General features: G+C 30.3%; 1 protein-coding gene across 3 annotated transcripts in view; it reads left to right on the top strand.

Annotated features, from left to right (window-relative positions):
- Positions 1-22,932, top strand: part of LOC130444516 (RNA-binding protein Musashi homolog Rbp6) — a 1,022,388-nt gene that overhangs the window by 971,040 nt on the left and 28,416 nt on the right. The window lies entirely within an intron of this gene.

Below are 22,932 nucleotides of genomic sequence, written 5' to 3' on the forward strand. Positions count from 1 at the left end.
ACGTTTGGCAATACAACACGATAACGTGACTAACGCGCACATATTTGTGTTAGTTGTCACTTGTTAATTTATGTTTTCTTTACTGATATTTCTTTATGTCGAACTGATATCAACGACCTCTGTTGTTCTTTGTGTGTCGTTTGAAGTTGTTTCGTTTTTTCAAAGTTAACAGATAAATATAGTCATTTAATAGGTATCTCTCCTTTCTGGTCTATAGATGTATGGCAACATTGATGTAGTATTTCTAGCCCATTAAATGATGAGGTTGATCGTTTTCACATCCTCTAATTATTATAAATTTCAGCGTATATCAATCAATATATTAACAAGGTTTTATATGAATATTCACAAAATTTTTAACATATAACTTGATACAATTCTTTTCCCATCGGGTAGTTTTGCTTGATATTAACTCAAAAAGTTTGGAAACTTCAAATAATTTGATAAACTTATGAAATGCTGAATGGATTAATATAATTAGTTAATTATAAATTAGAAGAGATGGATCCAGCAATCACAAATATCATGGTCAATATAGAGACAAATATAGTTATATTATTAATAAGCATACTTTTTTTCTGAATCATTGATATTACTACTTCCCAGTGATGTAATTTTTCGTTTAGGAAAGCAAAAACCACTAAGTGCTAAAAATTTAAAACTTGTTTCTGTGTAAAAGGAAGAATTTTTATATTGTTTCCATATTTGCATAGTTAGAAAAAGGAAAACTGCTATACTAATAGTATCCTTTTTGCTTCTCAAGTCCGATGGTCACTGAACAAGTTGAATTAACATAACATCTCAGCTTTGTACCTGGATAGAAATTTTTTTCTATCAACCCACTCTTTAACTCTAGAATATACCAATAGGTGGTCGTCATGCGTCTTAATCGGCTCGTGGGAAAAGCGCACAAGGACCTTCACCTCATAAATTGATCCTCGAAAGCCTAAAATTGTGTGTGAAAGTGAAAATGCATCTTTTTTTATTCTTTCCGTCCTAGTAGATTTATTGTCAAAACGCTGTCTAATCATGCATAACTGGTCAAATGAAAATAATATTGAAGAATCAAATATATGTTGTGCGTTTACATGATTGTCTTTCTTTACAACAGACAAATTAAGGACAACAAGAAGAGTTGAGAATCCTTCTTCCGATATTGCTCCTGTGAACGATGTATTTTCTGCATATTTTTTGGATGACTCAGCGATTTCTTGGCCAGTAAAACTTAAATTTTAGTCACAAATATCATTTGATATGAAATTTGAAAAGAAGTCTGTAATATTAGTGTAATTTCCAGAGTCACCCTTAGGTTTTCACACAATGTAAATAATACTTCGATGAGCGGTCCTTTTTTACTATTCTCGTATACAATTTATGTTCATGTTTCTCGTTAAATTCCACTGGTTAATAGAAATTCCCCGTATGGGTCTTTTTTGTCACACAAATGTGGAAATCTCCTGACACTGTTTATCAATGTTCCATCGGCTAAAAGACATTGCTGATGTTCAAACATTGCTTTTTCTTTTTGTAAGTTTCAGAAATAAAACACCCCGGCGGAAATCAACGCGAACTTGCAAAAGATTTGCAATCAAAATAAGACTTTTGGACAAGTACACGACTTCTATTATTATTATGAGTATTAAATCATTTGGTACAGCAAGTAAATGAATTCAGATGACGAAGACGTCATTAATTATTATCAATACCGCAGATAACGCAGGTTGCAGAGATCATATTGGATCCATCTATACCTAAGTCGAAAAGTGAACTCTAGACTGTTCGTTCAGCACAAGAACTGTTTCAGACAAATAGAACGTTTATATTATGTTTTTCCACTTCTACAAATTTGTGGTTTTGATCTTGATCCCTCATATTGAAAAAAACATAATAAACATGTGATAATCGAATGAAACTGCGACTACTGAATCACATACAATAGATTGAAAACTAGTTTCATTCGAGTCATCTCGTGTTAGGCTCCCCGCTGTTAAACGTTGCCGAAGCTGCCAAACGGTTACAAGATCTACTGGTTTGCAACTTTTATTTCAAAACAGTTGCATGGTGGGCGTTCGGCTTCATTCGCCTTAAAACTTTTCAGTTTTCTGTTTGTAGAAAACTGAGAAAAATCTCATTCTCGATGGATAAGAAAAAGTGTACTTCCATTATTAATTTTTCTAATTTAGAAAGTCTCTCGTAACTGCGATCGTGAAATCATGGTCACGTACAACCGATTGCAAACTAGTTTCATTCGAGTCATCTCGTGTGCGGTTCCCCGCTGTTATACGTTGCCGAGCTTGCCAAACCGTTACAAGATCTACTGGTTTGCATCTTTTATTTCAAAACACTTGCTTCGTGGGCGGTCGGCTTTATCAGCATTAAAAATTTTCAGTTTTCTCTTTGAATAAAAGTCCTTCTCGATAATAAGAGAAAGTGTACTTACATGATTAATTTTTCTAATTTGCAAAAGCTTCTCAAGCACCAAAGTAAATCTGGAACCAGTTCATTATGAAAACATCAAAGTTAAGTTATCAATTCTTTCGAATATTGTATTTTGATACTTTTCACGATCATTTTGTCTAAACTTCAATTATACACTAACCTTATAATAACCCTGATAGATTTTTGAATATTTCCTTATTCTTTACTGGGTTTTTTCAGCAATAGTTATTTTCAAATCATCATTTTTTAATGATGATTTGATTTTCTTACACAAAGTGTGTTTTTTTGTTTTCAGATTAATTGTCGGTAATTTATTTTCTCATGCATTTTTGGGTTCAATAATCTGCATGATATTTTAGAAAATTAAATTTCGAAGTGATATATAAACTCTAGTCCTAAATGCTTCGATGTGAATATATAAAGTTTCAAAACTTATCGAGTTAATTTCAGGTAGTAGCTTCTCCCATTTCTAGGCCAATGGACTATTTATGGGATAATGACTTCTAATTACGAATATTGCACACTTAATTCAATATGAACAAATTTCTAATTTTAGTTAGGTCGAGAACAACATCGATGAAACTGATAAGAATTTTTATTGTACTAATCATATCTACATTTATATAAATTACAATTTTCCGTTTAAATACGTTTTCTAAACAATTTCCATAAGGAAATTTATTTTCCCAAATCTTTCGACATTCCAAGATTTACAATTCCAATTAGATAATGGACTAGAATGATCTACATTTATCCCCTTATTAGCTTAAACTACTACTTCTAGATAGAAAATATTACATGTTAGGTATAGCTTAGAATAGGAATAATTAAAAGGAAAAAGTAATACTTTTAGGATAGGTTAAATTTGTGAACAGTAGTAATTCCCTTTCCTGCCGTTCTATAAAATTTTTAGTGTCTTATTTTAGTCCAGTATTATTTTGAACACAATATCTGCAGAATATGCCAAATTTGAAACAAAAATTTTTGATAAAATATACGAAAGGATTAAAATTTGTTTTATATAAATATGAAAAATGGTTTTCCTATTCCTCCCATTTTTTCATGCTGTAATTATACTGAAAAATTTCTTGATATGGTATGAAAATAGGGTTACAAACTTCATTCTGGTGATAAATATCAATCCGCTGTAAATCTTTTCGAATATGTTCTTAAATCAAACATTAAAAATACTTTTACTTCGAAGCATGCTAAACATCTTTCCACTGTTATTTATATATGTGATCTCAATTTATTCATCCACAGCTGTTTATAATATTTAATTGATATTTTGACTAGATAGTTCCATATGGATACTATATAAGTTTTTGTAGTTTACTTTTCTTTAAACATTCCTGGTATGCGATGTTTTATCGCTCCCCATCTCATTTCAATATTTGTATCATATTTTGTGACAATTAATTAACAGTTTATCAATATGAGAAAGAGAAAAGTTATATATTAGATATAGATTCATACAGATCCAATCACTTGTTCCTTTTGGAAAAATTTTATCATTAATAATATAATGTTCAAATTTTGGCATAAGCATTCCAATTTGTGATCAACAGATCTCAGTTTTTCAAAAATATCGAAAGTGGGAAAATTTTTGGAAAAACTGAAGTTAATTATAATCGGTTGACTGCATTAAGCATTTGATTCAGTCTTGGGATTTATAGTTGTTGAAAAAATTAGTATTTACATGAACAGAATGTATTCAATAATAATAATATTTCTACTAAATACCACACAATTCAATGAAACTGTTATATAATTTGTAAAAATTTACTTTCAATTGTTGTATCAAAAATCATCATCTTAAAAGATCAAATCATGAAAATTATGTAACAACTCATGTCAAATATGGTAATTAATAATTATTATTACAATCCTTCATTAGTTTAAACATTGTTTGATAGATAAATTTGTTACTTTATTTCATGTCTTCATAAACCTCTGTTATTTTCTCATATTGAAAATGTAAATTTAGGAACAAATGTTCAAAATGTTACATTGAAAATTTCATGGAATTTTTGTCTCTTGTGCTATAAATGAATCAATTTTTTCTTAATCCCAAAAAAAGCATATTTTTTCCGAATGTCTACTAAACTGACAGAAATATGGCCGTGTTCTTAACATTATATTATTATATTGTTGATTGTATAGATGTCAGTTAATTTTAACATTGCTACAAGATTATTTAGATTCATATAGTTGATGGATATTTGAAAACTAATGGGGAATTGTAAAGACCGATAAATTTCTCATACATTTTAGTTTCAAATTATTGACAAAATTCAAACTTTTGCATTAACAAATGAGTTAAATATATTTGTTTTGCTACCGGATTTTCTATCATTAGTTATGATATGAGAAAAATTAGGTGGTAGAAAAGATTAACAATCTGAATTTTTTCATATTAATCTCTACTAGACAATGATTTTGTTAATTAAGTAGAAGAAATGCAACTTTCTTAATAGTTTCAATTCAAAATCATCTGTTTAATTATTCAAAATCTGTTAACCACTACTAAAACTCACTTAAATATGAGGATATTCAATTATTTGTATCCCAAACTGATTCAAATGAAATTCAAAAATGAATCGAAACATAATTGTTGTTAATCGTTTATTTTCGTATTTATACATAAGATGATATAATTATATGTTACGAAACGCTTGTTCAAAATATTTTATATAATTTTTCACTTTTACACCTCGATGCCTAAACGCAAAAATTCGCGAATGAGCGTATCACCGTCCCTTTACCCTCCAAATGGTGTCTCATCGCGAATGGATTTGTATTTAGTTTGAGTATTTAGAAATTCGCTTCTTAAAATAAGATGCAATAAATTAACACACTCTTAGTCGAATCGTTACCTTATACTTCGTTACATGTGCTTCTTGTTATAATGATTGAGGCATAAAAATTACCATCATGTTTTTTACCCTTGCATTTTAATAATTTCAAAAAAAAATAAGTATACAGTATATTGTAGCTATCATGAATCTTCACATTTTATAATGATTCACAATCTGACATGGTGTTCTAGAATTCTGTGCAGTATCAAAAGTTACATTTTTTTTTAAATAAAACACACCATATTTCATTGCAGATATGAACTCAGCGTCACTACTTCAATACGTTCTACGGGGTATTTTCCATAAAAACCGTAACAAGTTCAATACCCTGTACAATGTAAGAGAAATCCTAGAATGAAGATATGTTACGGCCAGAGGATTCGAATAGTAGTAAAAACTCTGGAAAATTATTAATTTCATTAATATTCATTGAATATGATACAGGGTGAATCAAAATACAGTTGATGAACATCGCAAACCCGGTCTTCTAAAACGCGGAATATCTAAAATCCGTTCGTATCGTAATTTTTAGCTTCTGTATTTGACACTAGATAGCATGAAGAATATGTTTTGATCTTTTTATTATTATTATTTTATAAATGTATTTTTGTGTAGTATTGAACGCGATTTTATTATATTTTTTGCATACCTCTCCCTCTCTTTACATTATTATGTAATGCGATATGATTTCTCGTTAGCGCGACAGATGGCGCGACCATAAATGCATTCAAATGTTCGTTTGATCTAGAACACGGAAAAATCTAAAATCCGGAACCAATCTTTTCCCAGCCATTTGGATTTACGATTTTGTATGTACAAATACATTATATTCTTAGTTTTTTCAAATGAATCACCATGTATTTTATGTGAGAATTGATTTTTATGTACAATTCGTTATAACTTTTCAATTACCCAGTAGAACACATCCCAATGGGAAAGTCAAGCTTATTTCAAATAGAGTGTTTCATTCAAAAAAATGTAATATGTGAAGATCAATGATGGCTACAATCCCTCAAATTTTCAAATTGATATTTCAAAGGACAAAATAGGCACTGAACTTCAACACAATAATCAATCATCCTGTATATATCTCTGTCATTTGGAAATCAAAATCATTAAGTCGAATTGGTAAATTCTACTAAACTTGGAAAATGAACAATGAAAAGTTTCATAACTAAAGATAATGGAAACGAACTTGGTGAAAGTTGTTATTCTACGCAAAAGCAATCGAGACTGCAGGTAACCTATAAATTTTTAGATTCAGAAGGATTTACAAGTTGTAAAGTTTTGAAGTAGGTTTTGATATTCAGCAAAGAAGACATAGAACTATAGCTGAGAACTTAATAAATGTCTTGACTGAAAAGAAACAACCGTAACGAAGTTATAAGAGCGATGATCTGCGATTCAATGTCCAATTAACAATCAAACTGAACACGAGAGTGATCTTATTCATCGATTGAAATACAAATTTTCTTAATAGATGTTATTAGAACTTAAAGCCTCAAAAATATATCACACTCATTGTTTGTTTGGAATTTTTACATATTTTTTGCAAAACGTTATTTATACTTTGCTCCATCTCGTTTTGTCGTTTTCTACTTTTATACTGAATTATCGTGATTTTCCTAGAGAAGAAAAGATTTTGTTGAAAATATTGATATATTATTGTTAACAAAAGGGAAAATATCATATTTTTATTCAATCAATTTCCACTAATTGGCCTACTTCTAACTGTGTATTCATGAATTGAAATAGCGCAAACATTTCTCTTTTTGCTCTAAAAAAGTAACAAATTATTTTGTTTTTTTTGACCCTATTAATGATCATGAAAAGAATTTGTATCATATTTGAAACCTTCGTTGAAATTTATCTATTATGTAGCTTTTTTCATATAATTTTGTCCCAAATTTCATGACAAATAGATTATATAACCAATGGACTTTAATGAATATCGACACATATGAATAAATCATTCCCTCGCCGATCATATTTTCAAAATATTCTCAATGTATGAATTAATGAATTTTTGAAACATATCTTATTTTGCATACGTCACAATATCCCATTACAGCTGGCGTACCTCAAGGAAGCGTCCTGGGATCTATCTTTTACCTTCTGCATACCGCAGACCTTCCTTCCAGTAGGGACACAATATGCAAATGACACTGCATCTAAACTCTAGAAAAGCATCTCAAAATTTCCAGAATAATCTGAATCAAATAGGAACCTGGTTAAAAAAATGGCGCGTCAATGCAAATGAAACCAATGTAACGTTCATAATGAACAGAAAAGTTTGTCCATCAGTTACACTTAACGGGAAACCACCAACTCCAGCTCTCGATGCTAAATATCTATGCGATTAACCGGGCAAAAGCATATATTTACCAAATCTGAAAATCAACGAAAGTTGAAAATTTTTGTTATTGTTGAAAAATTATTATTAAAAAAGTTTTTCGATGTTACTAAATGTAATTGTATACTAAAGTTCATTTCTCAAGACTAATCAACTCCTGTTTATATAAATTTATAATATTGTCAATTAAATGTCACTTGAGTGACATTTAATATTTTTTATACAAAATTGATACGAAAATACTTTCTGGGAGGTTGGCGTGATAACACAATATATCCTCGAAGATTTTTCAACCCCATCCACTTTTTCTGTTGAATTATATGCAATATATCGAGCTACAAACATCGCTGCTGCGCCCAATCACCCGATACTCACATCATCCCTTAACTCAGTCAATAATCGTTAATAAATTCATACCTCAAATTTTTTGGCAATCAAATCTAAGCAGGATCTTCAATATATACCAGATAACAAGAAAAAAACTGGATCCCCTTACATACTAAGAAGCAACCAAGAGACAGACCTGGTCGCTAAGAAAGTTTTAAATAATGATAGTGCGGAGTGCGTGAATTTCCAAATAATTGCAATGCCTATGCAATTATTTGCTGTTTATGGTGTTTAATGGACCCAGTTGTTTGAATGTCGCTATCTCGTAAAATTTTTTCCACCACCACATAAAAAACCACTGGATCTACTTGTTTTAACCCCTTTTCAACCTCAAATTTTTCTGTTACAAGTAAATCAGTAGTTACTCTACTATGTGAGTTATCTAATGTCATCTTGATTAACTCCACGAAACTTCAAAAAACGCTTGCTCACTATTTATTTTGCAGCTCCGAAAATATTTCGAATCTTTTTCTGAAATTTCAAGGACACATTCTTGGATAGTTTACGAAGACATTTATGCAAAAAAGCGATTTATCAGAGCCTCTAAAGCAGACTATCCCCTTAATATATATAATTATAAATAAGTATCTCAAGAACCCGCCAAACGACGCATCGTTTCACTAAAGTTGCTGAAACACCGACAATGTCGTTTGCTCCCCTGGGAGCCATAATACGGTGATGATTCGCACTGATAGAATTATGTCTCTATTTCAAAATTCACGTTTTGTATTTTCTACATAACATACTTTGTAATAAATTAAACAAATCGAAAATATGATAAAACTTATCCCCTCACTACATTGTGAATTGAACGCTATTTCTGAAGATACTGAGCTATAATATAATTAAGACCGCCCAGTTTTAATTCGGTCAATTTAGACATTCGAAGTTACATGAATTCCCATCAAGCTGAAAATTAGTTAATTTGCTTGAAATAACATAAGAATTAAAATTTGGAAGTTGCCCATGATTTTCTTATAAGAAAAAAATTTTATTTAAAGAAAAAAGTTAAAAAAAATGAGTTTTCGCAATTTTCAGCGAAACGGTAAGTTTTATCATGAAAATATCTCGAACAAAAATTGTAGAACATAAAATTATTCACAAAAAACGTATCAATACTTTTTCCCTGACTAGCCACTGTTTCTGAGATATAATCATTCATGTTTAATTTGAAATTAATGGAAATTAGCAGAGATTCAAAAGATAAAATATTTAAATTTAAATAAAAAAAATTGTTAAATTCAATCGTGCGAGTTGTAACTTTCAAATTCTTCTTCTGGTTCATGTTTTTCTTCTTCTTCATCTTCATTCTGAGTGCATGTAAATTGCGTCAACAGAGATGTATCGCATGTCGCCTCGTTGGAATCAAACGGATCCTCCACTGTTGGTAATTCAATATTAAAGCAATGCACGATCGTCCTTGACAAGGTATAGATGCCAGAGAACAAGCCACATTTGAACTTATACACGGAAAAGATGTTGATGAGCAGCAACTGAGGTTGGACGAAGACAAGCCAATTGAACTTGTTCTTTACTTCTAGTTTTTTTAACGAAACATGCATATCGATACTTATCTGAGCAGGTAGTTTTTTAGGAGCTCCGTATATAGAAATAAGAAGGCACATTGAACTAAATCTTGTTTTTCAAACAATTTGAAAACTGTTAATTCACCCTTCCTGTGAAATTGATATTTTTACAGTTATAACTTATTTATATTTTATATCTCAAGTTTAAGTTGACAATGATTAATAAAAAAATATTTCAACATATATTACAACTCTAGAGATGTATATTTGTCGATTTTAATTTTTACAACTTATATATTAGAAACGGTAGCTCGTAGGGAAAAAGGTATTGATACATTTTTTGTAGACTATTTTATGATCTACAAATTTGGTTTGAGTTATTTTTATTATAAAACTTATCGTTTTGCTGAAAATCGCGTAAAATCAATTTTTTTGACCTTTGAACTTAAATGTTTTTTTTTCTATGCACAGAAATGATGCGGAACTTTCACATTCTGTTTTTAATTATATTTTAAAGAATTTCACCGATTTTCAGCTTTGTAGGAATTTATGTAGCTTCACTCAAAGCTATTGTTTTGTGTGAAATTCAGTTCGCATCGACGTTTTGCAAAAAAAATACATTTGTGTGTGATTTATGTCATTCTAATTACTTGATACACATCGAAATCGATTACTCTCGATGTAATAATAGAAAAAAGTCAAGAATTACTCTAAATTTTATTATTAGCTCAATTTAAAGTAAAGTAAAGTAGAGAAATAATGAAATAATTTTTTCAAATAACACTGTAATAATTTAGTTCTAAACTCAGGCGGATATCTGAATGTGTAAGTATTTGGTTTGTGCCTCGTTCACATGGGCATGGTATCATTTTTTTTTTCACTCACTGGGTGATTTTATTAGTGTATTATGAATAATTCACGTCCGAACTAGGCGTACCCATACGCGACGCGATATCAATGTCCAATCATTTTTATACCTTGGAATTACTCGTCAACAAATTTCAAAAAAACTCGCAATTATAATGTCGGACACCAAAATATTCATATCATGTAATTTTGAGAGTTTATCATTTCTTCTGGTAAACAAATAAGCTTAATACTAAACAGTTATTCGTGGAAATTATATTCCATCGATATATATCTTCAATTTTAAAATGCACGACACTTTTTCTTTTAAAAATATAGATTGACCCGCCACAAATATTTCCGATAGGGAGTTTGTAGACTTAATTGTATACAACCCTAAAAAATCTCAATTAGAAAAGCAGTTTAAGTGATCTTATTTGAAGGGTTGTTCAACTATCATTTCACTTCACGAAATTGTAATTAACTTGATTTTTTTTTCAGAAAAAATTAAGTGAATTCGTGAATATATTTTATTTATCTATACAATATGAATATTTGATAGTATTTTTTTCTGAATTTTTCTCAATCGAAACAGATAGAGTCTGCCTCAATCTTCTTACTAACTTTTAGAAAATATACTGTTTGAAGCAGCTTTTATTCTTTTCAAAACTTTCGATGTTGTGATTGATACACAAATTTTAGATCTAGAGGCGTTAATTTCCAATTATCAACCAATCAAGTTATTTAGCCACTACCTATTTAATTAAAAGGAAGTAATGTGGTGGATCTTTATCTAGTTGAAAGTCAATAATTATGTTCCCAGACGCGTTAATTTGCTTTTCCAAATTAGTTTTTAGTACCTAAATGTTATAGCAAATAATCAATGCAATTTTTTTATAAATAAATATTCAGTAATAGTATTTCTGTTAATAACAATCCAAAAGTTAATTTTTTTTGGAAACTATGACTTTCCATTAATTGTGAATTTCCATCGCTCCGGTAGCGACAATTTTGTTGTTCTCAAGAAAATCTTACTGTAATACTGAAAGAGTGAAGTAAGTACTTAGGATTCCTGAAAAAATCCTTGTACTTTCATCGATATTTTCCTGGAAAAATGAGATATTCTTTGCAAAAAATTGACATTGGAAAACGTCTTTTTTGGAAAACAAATAATAAAAACTATAAAACTTTTAGAAATGCGCATACATACATTCCAAAAAAATGGTAGAAATCAAAATATCATGGCACGACAAACTTTTTTTTGGAAAATCTAATTTTCCTAGGAAAATTTCAATGGGAACTCAAGTAGTTTTCTACGAATCGTAAGTACTTTCTATACATTTTCAATACACCAAATGGCTGGAGTCAGAAAATCAGAAAACTTTGGTCGTATAAAATATTATGACTTCCAATTATCGAACAAATTAACTTTTTTATGGAGTCCTTCCAATTAACAACAGTAAAATAGATTTAGTTTTTTTCTGGAGTGCAAAAACAATTAGAATAATAATTAAACGCTCAACCTTATGAAACTAATTTTGTAATAAAATTATTTTGGCCACAGAAATGGTATCGGTAATAATGAATATAGAAATATTGAGAATGCTTTCACTGTATAACTTGTAGCAATTGGAAACGCTCCGGTTCTTCATAACATAAATTTTCAACTGAATATCATACTTTTTTTGATAAAATTTCGATTAGAATATTTGCAAATATCTATCATAAATTAAGTAGGTGAAGTTTTTGAACGATATTTAAGCGAACTTCAAGTGACGTATCAATAAAACTTCTTTTCTAATTAAGGGTTTGTGTCCCGCTTAAGGATTGACATAATTTAGTTGACAACAAGATACAAACCGCACACCTCCAAGATAACTGGCTTTGAATTTTCTATAAAAATATAGAGGGTGATACGTTTTCAATATCATGATTTGTATTGATAATATATTTTCATGATTCCAAGTGGTCAGATAAAACCGAAACATCATTTTGGAATTCTATCCAAATTTGTGATTGATCCTATTTTTACTTAGACAACCACCTAGTGTGAATCGCATAACCTCAATCTGAGATAAGTCTATACGTCTTTTCTTTTGATGATTTGTACTCCTTTCATTTGATGCATCCTATTTTCCATTGGGTTAGTTCTGTTTATTTGTTCGTAGATTCGTTATATTTTCTAGTAATTACAAATTCACCTGCTGTTGTCAATTGACCCTTAAAACCCTTTCTGCACTTAATTTCTTGTATCTGTCTTATATTCACTATTTTTTCATGATCCAATTACGTCAATAGTAGTTCTTATATCTTTTATATAATTAATATCATTGCACCAAGTAAATCTTTTTCTCTGATTTTTCTCTGATCACATTCGCAAATAAGTTTTCCAATCTTATTTTTTATTATATTTATTGATAATCTTTTCCATTTTGTATGTACAACTAAACAACATTCGAATGATGTGATAATATAGATTATATTGAAGAAAAATTCACTAGATACATTCACATATTTCTTCTTTTGTATATTTTTGGACGGTACTTCCTATATAAATTAGAGTAACCAATTTCATTTGACTTATTTACGAAATTTGTAAAAGTATCGTCGACTAGTCGATGATATCGATGCTCTATTTCTCTAATTTCGCGAGCTAGGGTGGCTTCACAGTTCAAACACCAACAAGAATTCTGTTTCTTCTCGAACAAGTTATCCAGTTCTTCCTTAAGGTTTGCTTTATGTCTGTTAAGAAGCTAAAAACCGAAAAATTTGGATCATTGCTCTGCCGAATATGAAACATTGACTATAGATACCTTCTTAAAAGATTGTTTCAAAGTATGCACAGTATCCAAGAATTGCGGTTCACAAACAGAGCAGATTTTTTTGAATGAAAGTTTAGGTGTTTCCACATCGGTATCTTCTGATTCTTCTGAACTAGATGGGCCACTCGACTTTCGTTTGATTTTTTGTGCAAGTGAATTGATGTTTTCACAATTCATTGAAATTTTGACAGATTTTCATTTCCAAGTACATTGACAATATCAATGACATTTTTCAAATCTTCATTTTGACAATGAAGCTTCATTATGGATGGAATATTAATTAAGCCAATCGATATCAATAGATTTTTTCGCTGTTATTGTAGTAAAAATAATGAATCAACGTTATATATATTTTTTTTTTCAATATTCTCGTCGCTCTATAGGATTCTTCACATATAAATAATAAGTATTATAAACTAAACTCTAGCCCTTTTCGACCCTATAAGGATAGCATTACTTCTCTTTGTATAATCTAGTATATTATTCGAAATTCTCAATCTTAAATTTGGAATCTTCATGAATATTCTAGTGAGATATATAGTTTTGCTGACCATGTCTCCATAAATTTTCGTCTTCTTGGTTTTATTTTGTTCTGGCAACATTTTCTCCAGTTTCATCAAGGTGAAAAATGACTTCTTTGTTTGAGTTTGGCGGTCGAAGTTTGGCAAAAGACATATTATAACAGTAAGTTATATGTATGAATAATCCCATTTTTCTTACTTGTACGTCTCAGAATTGTATTCACGATGATTTCAGCTGCCTAAAAAGTCAAATCAGTCATTCCAAAGACTTATATGACTTAAATATATTCAACTTTTCCATTGTTATTATTCAGTTATTATTTTTTTACGTAGTAGCTTTTGAAATAATTTTTATGTAAATATTCTCTTCCCCTTTTGTATGTTAATATCAATCAGTTGTTTCAATACCTCCATTGTCTACATTTGTGATTCATTACTCCTTTTTCTGAAAAGTTTGAGACAATTTTCACATATAACAAAAGAAATTAAATGAGTTACTAATTCTTTCATTTCAAACATTGTTGGAACCAATATAAGATTAATTAGTCACTCAAGGTGGTGAGACCCAATAAATTTCAAGTTCAGTTATTAAAGATAATTCAAAATGTTTCATACTCAGTTTACTTTTATCACGATTTCCAATTTATTCATGTAAGCCGCACGTTGAAGTTCCCTATCACGTGTAGAATCCACGTGTTTATCGATGGAGTTGTAATTACTCAATATTTGTTTCTTCGCAGAACAAAGCTTTTTGAAATAATGTTCAATATGGATTATTTGTAAATATAAATACAATGTTTTGTATAAACTGTATGTGCAACCAAAACAATTTACTGGGCCGATTTCTAAGGGCTGGATTAATTTCAGTTTCAAATAGCGAACCACGTTAAATATTCCTATATTGAAATCTCATATGATTGGATCTGAATTAAAATAAATATATTAATGATACCAATTAATCTTGTTGTGTAAATATTATCATTATCCATGCCATGGCCTAGATGATCTGTTTTTTTCCTATAGAGCCGTATTGCAATTGGTCTTCTAAACATTACGAATCAATTCACTAAAGAAGAACAAGAAAAAAACCGCTTCAGTATAGTCCGCATTTCTTAAACATAAAAGCAAAGAAAGGCAGTAGAACCACTAGGTTTGGAAAATGAACAAGACAAACTTAGACTCACAAGAAGATATGCTACAAATGTTGATTTTAATCGAGCAGCCTTTCTATACAAACGCACAATAATTATAACTCGTAGTCTTTCATTTGAATTCTTATGTGCCTAGTGTAGCACCGCACAATCTACAACTGAATATTACCTGCCATCATGCTTACATTCACGCGACGATAAGAAGTTCTCATTCTAAGGATTACGATGTTAATTGCCTATATACATTTTGAACTTGATCGATTCGTCTTGCAGTTGCCTTGACTATTAATAAATAAGAAGGCTACTTTTTGACGAGGCATCCGCTTTATCTGTTAGCAATTCATATAAAGATGGAAAATGTTGCAAATCGTAATTTGCTCAAATAAATGAATTCTACTCAAATACAGCACATGCCGATTAATTCAATCATGTTTTGCTGACATGTTATTCAAATCCAAGATTTTTGTACTAGTGTTTTCTATATTAGCCTGACAGCACACATATTCACTTCGAGAAACCAAATAAGTCTAAAATCCAGTGAACTGTTCTGATTAGTAGGTCGAAAATCCCAATTAACAAATAACAAGCTGCTGATATAAGAAGTCACACTTAAATTAATCTGGTGTTATGGTATTCAACTATGAAGTACTGTATCCAACTCAAAGATAGCTATTCTAGAAATGTTTCAGTCAAAAGTACTCTGAATTCTTGTAAATTTTCCGTGGTATGTATTCAATAAAGATTTTTTGTGTTCCTCAAATGAAGTCAGTTGAAGAAGTATTGTAAATCATCCCAACGATTAGCTCAAATTCTAATGAGACCTCCTACCCAGCAAAGCTGAGAATGCATCTTCCTGTGACCTGTACAGCAGATTTTTTACTGTTATAGTGTTTTGTAGTTATCTCGTAATCAAATTATAAGGAAATCGTTAATAGGCAAATTCTAGACCACCATTCTTATGATGATAACAGAATACTATCATTCAAAAATAACCAATTGAATAAATAAATAGTCTCAGCTGGAGAATCCACTCTTAATTCGAAGCTTATTAATATTCGTGAACTGTTTCAATGAGGCACACAGGAACAGATCACGCTAGAAGAACTGTTGTTAATTATATTCAATATTACGAGACAAGAAACATGTCATTTGGAAAGATTGCAAAGAGACTGATTTAGTTTTAAGAAAAAAAATTTGTGGTACAGTACCCGCATGTACACCGCGATCCAAAGGATTTATTGTGTCTCCTTTTCTTGCTAAGAGACTGAGGATATTCAGTCTTTACAGCTCATCCACTAATCCCTTTCCTCTTAGAACGTTCAAAATGTGGGATGGCTGTAGTAACTAAAGATCTTCTTATATTTTATATCATCCCAGGTGTAGTACTCTAGATTTGCGTAGTGTCTCACATTTCGAAAGAATGTGGATACAGGTTTCGTCCCCTACGCGTTATGTTCTCTGCTAAACGCAACGTCTTCAGATGACCATTGAGGCGAAATTGCACCGACAAGAGTCCTGCTAGCATTTGTAGGCTGCTCTTGTCTAGGTTGATAGCTATTTCGTTTCCCTTGACTCCGGTTTGCCCGGTGTGTCCAGGAATCCATTGCAAGGTATCTTTATTTTTCTTCCTAGATTGTTTAGTGTATACAGGGCTTCTCAAACCAGTTTGAATTTTATGAAATGGAGATTAGAGCTCTAATAGCTGCTTGGCTAACGTACAATATGATGATCTCCTGTTTGCCATAATTCCTTTCTAGATTGTCAATTGCATATATTTCTGCTTGGAATATACTTGATGTGTTGGCCAGGCTTTCAGAGTGTTTGGTATTTAATCCCCATACACTTCTATTTAAGTACTGTTCGGCATTTCTGTTTATTTCTCGTATGGTGATTTGATCCCATTTGCTTCTACAGCTTAGTTTTAAGGTAAATTCGTTCTCAAAGCTTCTCGGTATTTTATCTCGAGGCATATTCCTCACTTCAATCATTTTTGGGAACAGTTGGCTCCTCTGCACAGTCCGACTAACATTTTTACGCCAAGCTGTTCAATACTCTATGGAGAGGTGAAATATTTAGAATGACTTCTAGCGCAGTTGTTTGGCGTTGGGTTAGATACTATGTCACTTGCAAAGTTTCATGCTGCAAATCTTAGACAGTAGCAACAGTTAAATATTGAATATAATCAAAGATAAAAAATTCCTTAGTACTTTAAATAAAATTGCATTAGCAAAATGGTGTTTCTGTGCTTTTTAAACAAGAAGTAAAAAAAGTAAAACGAATAGGCTAGACAATGGTAGAGCTTATCAGGAATATCAACTATTAGATCGATGTACAAGAAGTTTTTTTACGACTTTCGTTTGTATTCCACGTGCCCAATTTATTACTGCACAATCTTAAATGCAATGTAAGCTTTCATCATGCTTTCAAATAAAAACCAATAGAACACATTTGGTACTCGTTCTAAGAATTCCGATATGAGCTTTGAGTTTGGAAAATTGGAAAAATCTGGTTGTCTGATTCGGTGATGATAAATAAAGGGAATAACAATAATAGTGACTCTCAAAAGCAATAGTTAGTTCAAGAGAAACAGAGTTTTATGTACCATGGATAAAAACGACGAAGAACTAAGAAGGTTTTTTAAAAAAAATTTCTCACTGTGAACATAGGACATTTCTTATATGTGTGATAGGAAAATTTGTTGTTATATAATTTTCGTATCATTTTTTTCAGTACGATGTCAATATTACAGTATGAATTTCTATCCAAAATGGTATCAAATATCAATCATGTTATGTTATCACAGCTGAATTAGTAGACCTTCGCCATATAGAATCCATAAAAATGTACCATAAATAGCATAAATATACAAGCAGGATCTCAACTGAATAAAATTAGGTATATATCACGGAATATCATTGAAAACGAAAAACAGTGCAGGCTTAAACTTATTGTAAAATAACCATTTTAAAAATATAGAATCTTTCGAAATGAATTTTGGTGTTTCCGATGCAAAAAATGTGAGTTTTTATGAAATATATTATTTAAATACATCTGCTAAGCATTCGACCGCTACAAGCTTTTGCATAAATTTTTAAAATACGTTTAATGAAAGATGTCCAAAAAAAATAAGTAAAAGATGTCCATTACATACTTGATATGATTAATAAAAATCATTAAGAAGGAAAATCTCCAATTGAAAGCACAAATGAATCGAATAATTATTCTTCTGAATGATTTTTATTCATCTCATTACAGCGATATAAACAAAAAGTTGAGTGACGTGCATGTTTTAAACTAAATATATCAATAATGTTATAATAGTAAGATAAAATACACTGATATTGAGCATTCTCATTCCATTTTAGAATACTAGTATCTCAAATTACCAACGTAAATCTTTTTTATCATTAATAAATTTTTCAGTTTTGTGTATACAAACTATTTGTATAAATTTTGTTTCCATGTATTTCATTTTATTTCCATAATTAAATGCCAGATAAAAAAGTTCAGATCTCGTTAATTTTAGACTACTGAAATATTTTATTAATATAATGACTATTATTGCATTTTTGGTAAAAAAATTTCTTAGTTAATATGTGACTATACTTTTGTTGAATATATAATTTTTCTTTGTACTCCTTAATATTTTATTTATCATTTCATCAGGATAACTAGTCCTCTTAGTTTAAATTTGGATTTTTCTATAGTTTTGTTTCTGAATTAAAGTTCAATATGTTTTCTCAATTTATTGTTCTTTTAATTGTAACTTAATTTAAATAAACATAACGTGCTTACAGTCGCTTACAGTCAACTATACCTCACTATACTTTCATTGCAATGTTTGTTCCAAATATGTTTAATCTTTATCCAATAAATTGTCACCATATTTTTGTTACTATGCCTGACTTTGGTTACTCAAGTAAATGACTGTGGCACAAATCGATCTCCAAATATGCTTGCTATTGATATTTATTATTGAAAATAAAACAATAAATAGACTTTATATAATATGATATCGAGGATTTGACAGCTGGATAACCACTTCAACCAATCTAAATATAGCAGGTTTCATGTTGATGTCATATTATCCCCCATCTCCTAAAAAATTTTGGATTATTATTTGGGCTGATGAAACTATTCAACTTTCATATTCAAAATTTGGACAAACAGCTATCCAAGAAGAAAAACTGCATTTTGAGTTGATAATTATCTTAAAACTTCAAGAAAGGAAGTATAAAATTACCTTCCAAGTATATCCATGATATTCCAATTATGGTTAAAAATGAAACTTGAAAAGAGGTACTTAAAGATGAGCCAATGTTTTTATCACCATCGTTTACGGAAAAGACAAATAATTAGGACTAAACCAACATTTTTCCAGTTTTTTAAAAAACGATGGAAAATATAAAAAATTACCATTAATCACTATTAGAATCTGTTTCACTGTTAGAATCATTTTCATTATCTTGATTAATTTCAGTATGAGAATTAGTTACTCGATAATCTTCTCGTGGGTTTTTTTCAATAGCAGTTATTATAAAAATTGTTTCCAAATAAAATTATCTATAAAAAACGTTTTTCTGTAAAATCCACCTTTTTTGGGGTACACCGACTATTTATCACGATGCACTCATTTCTTTACCATCAAGGTAGAATGCGAAGCGCTTCTTTTTACATGAAAGATCTTCTATTCTAAAATAATATTTTTTGTAATATACGAAACAATAAATTTAGTAGTTATTTTTTCATTCATTGTCGATTTCTTTAGTTTCTCTATCAGTAATAGTTGCTGAAATCTATCATTTGTTGACCCTGCGTTTAAGCGTGACTGGCAATATCCAAAATCTTTTGAACACCTCAATCCAATTTCTTCGCATCCACATTCACTGCCACAACCTTTCGTAGAATTACAAAAGCTGGTTGTATTATATTATTTTTTAATTTCCAACTCCACTTTTCTGGATCAATATCTCTTCCTAGCCAGGTTTGTATTTGATAATATACACGATAAATATACTATTGAGCTGCTGAAAAAGTAGGTAGTGATAAAGGAAATTTTACAGCTTTGTTTTGCCTTGTTAGTTTAGCAAAGCTGCAGTATTTGTAATTATCTATCGATTGTTATGAATTTGAAGTACCATGTATTGTAGGAGCAATATTAAAAAGCAATACTGTTTACGCCTTGGTTTATGTTATATAATACCGTATGTGAGTGCATTCTAGTCGCTTTTCCAGCACTCTACTCCGAAAACGGTTGATTGTACAGAAAAAAGCAAATAATTTTACTAGGAACACTTTTGATACTAACCGCTATTGACCTCCGAGCAATAAATCGCGAGATATATATGAAAAGCAGATTTTCGTGACATTTCGACCTTTATAACTTTTTTAGTCGGCACGATATCGATGTCGATTTTTCACCTCCTCATTACAACACTTTAATAAAGGTGTATACAAAAATTCAGCTCACTAGGAATTTTTCTGTAAATTGGGCTTGTATCTGAAATCACAGGACTACACTACTTGAATGTGGAAAAATGGATACCTCAATAAAAAATACCGTTAAATTGGAAACAAAAAAGGATGCATAAGTTTCACTTCTTGATAACTACCAAATGTACTAAGTTTTTAAACATTGTAAACAAAAGTACCAGATGACACTAACTTATAAATAACTTTAATTGAACAATGTGGGAAAGTGTATGTTAATAGAATCAGATAATCATAAGATTAGCAACCTAAAAAGGTAACGGAAAGTTTCATCAATCAATCTTGAAAATAATGAAGAACCAAGAAAATTTAGTTGAAAAATATTTCATCGTAGTTGTAAAACTATTTAGAAAAAATAATATTTCCTATGAATAATAATGAATAATTTTCTTATGTCAGTTCAGTTTTTCACTTTATGTTTTCTGCATGAAAACAATATTTCGCAGAACTTGAAACCAGGGAGTCAATGCTTAATTTAACTCACAACAAGAAAAGTTCAATACAGTTTTTGCTTATTTCAATGGGATAAATTTAAATATTCTATATAACAGGAATATTACTATTATAACTGTTTTCTGATATATTTGGTCGGTTTCACTGCAAGAGCTCAAATAAGAAAGGCGCTAATTATAATAATGAATTTGTATGTAAGCATGTGTGCGTGTAAATATAATTAAGATATTACGATAAGTAAATCAATGTTAAGAGACTGTTGCTGTGTCCCAAAAATTTTGAGCAATATGTGAAATAAAAAAGGTGTACTCTGAACTATGTTATTGTATTTTTCCAATACGAAGTTGTTCCCAGATATCGGAAAAAATATATTAACTAACCACAAAAGCAAACATTGTGAAAATCAAGTTGTGCAGAAACCATAATTTTTCATTTATTTAAATACTTGACGTATAAATATAATAAAAATTCGAATATTTAATTGCTCAAAAATACTAATAACATTCACAGTTTCATATACGAAGGGATAGTTTGTAGTCCGGGAGCGGTCGATGCTGCCGTGTGCAATCATAGGGCCAAGGATAAATATATTCTTATGTATTTTGAGAAGCCGAATTTAAATATGTCCGGCGCAATTCCTTAAACTAATTAAGAATAATTGTTTTTTTCAGTTCGGATAATTTTTTTTATGTAAATATGGCCCATTCTGTCATAATTAAAAATTTATAAAATCGACGATTGTTACCAACTTTCGATATTAATAACTTTTGAACAACTGAACATTTTGTACAAATGAAAAACCGAACTTGTTCTTTGAACATTACTCTACACATTGGCATACTTCGATATTAGTGCAGGTCCGGCGTTTGGCACCTATCGCGATTGACAAATAATCACTTTCTCAACGTTGCAGCACGAGGCGACAAGGTCTATCAACAACAAAATTTTGGCCTTAATATTAACAATATCATTCCATTACCTAAGCTCTCTACATGACTAAATAAATTATAACTATTATTATTGTAAATTAACGCATTTAATCATAAAATGAAGTACTAGTATCATATATATTTTTCAATAAAAATTTATAATGTAGATTAAATATTTATTCAATAAAATAGATAAGATCTCTTTTTAAGGCAGATAGTGAATTAACGACATAAAATGCGCGCCGAATAGCTACCTGTGTTCGGCGCGCGGTGATCGAAGCTTGTCGCAACTCGCTGCATAGTTGGGATAACACTTGATTGTCAATCGTGCTAAATGCCAAACACCGGACCTGCATTAATATCAATTGTAAAAATTGTTGGAAAAATGTTACTAATATCGAAAGTTAGGAAAATTCGTCGATTTTTAAGTGTGCATTATACGGAAAAATGACAAGAAACCTTATCTCCTTAAAATGGGTACCAGTTTTTCGCAAAAACGCCGGGCATATTTGTTTTTCACTGTTTTTTCATTGGCCCTATGATTGCACACGGCAACATTGACCGCTCCCGGACTATTGGTAGTATTAGGCATTTACAATAAAAAATCATTTTCTCTATTAATATGAAATGATAAATGTCCGTTATAAATATAGGTTTTCGCTTATTTCGTAATAACATGGGTGTGCATTTCCATTTTCCCTTTTCTTTTGATGATAGATACCAAATGTCTAGCATACAAACACGCACCCTCAAATAAGTGTGAATTTATATTCATGATGAGTATTTATTGTTTCAATTAATTTTCAAAGATTAATTATTATTTTACGTGAAAATATACATCGAATTCACAACATTGTGCAAATATGTCACAATCGTTTGCATGGATCCTATCTGGGAACGTTATTTGATACAATTTTTTCATATATAAAAAATTATAATCCAGTTGAATGACTACAAGCCATATCGAAGATTTTGTAGAATTTATTTTTATTACCCCTCTAGATAAAGAACATTTTATAACGGAGATACTCAATTTAACCTCAAAACAACCGTTTATACCATCATTACATTAACTTCATAACTCTCATGTAGTTAAGTAAACAAATGAAGAATGTGTTGAATGAGGCACGACTTCGATTTTATATACAAAGTTACGA

Source organism: Diorhabda sublineata, chromosome 1 (assembly GCF_026230105.1).
Source record: "Diorhabda sublineata isolate icDioSubl1.1 chromosome 1, icDioSubl1.1, whole genome shotgun sequence".
NCBI classification, from domain to species: Eukaryota; Metazoa; Arthropoda; class Insecta; order Coleoptera; family Chrysomelidae; genus Diorhabda; species Diorhabda sublineata.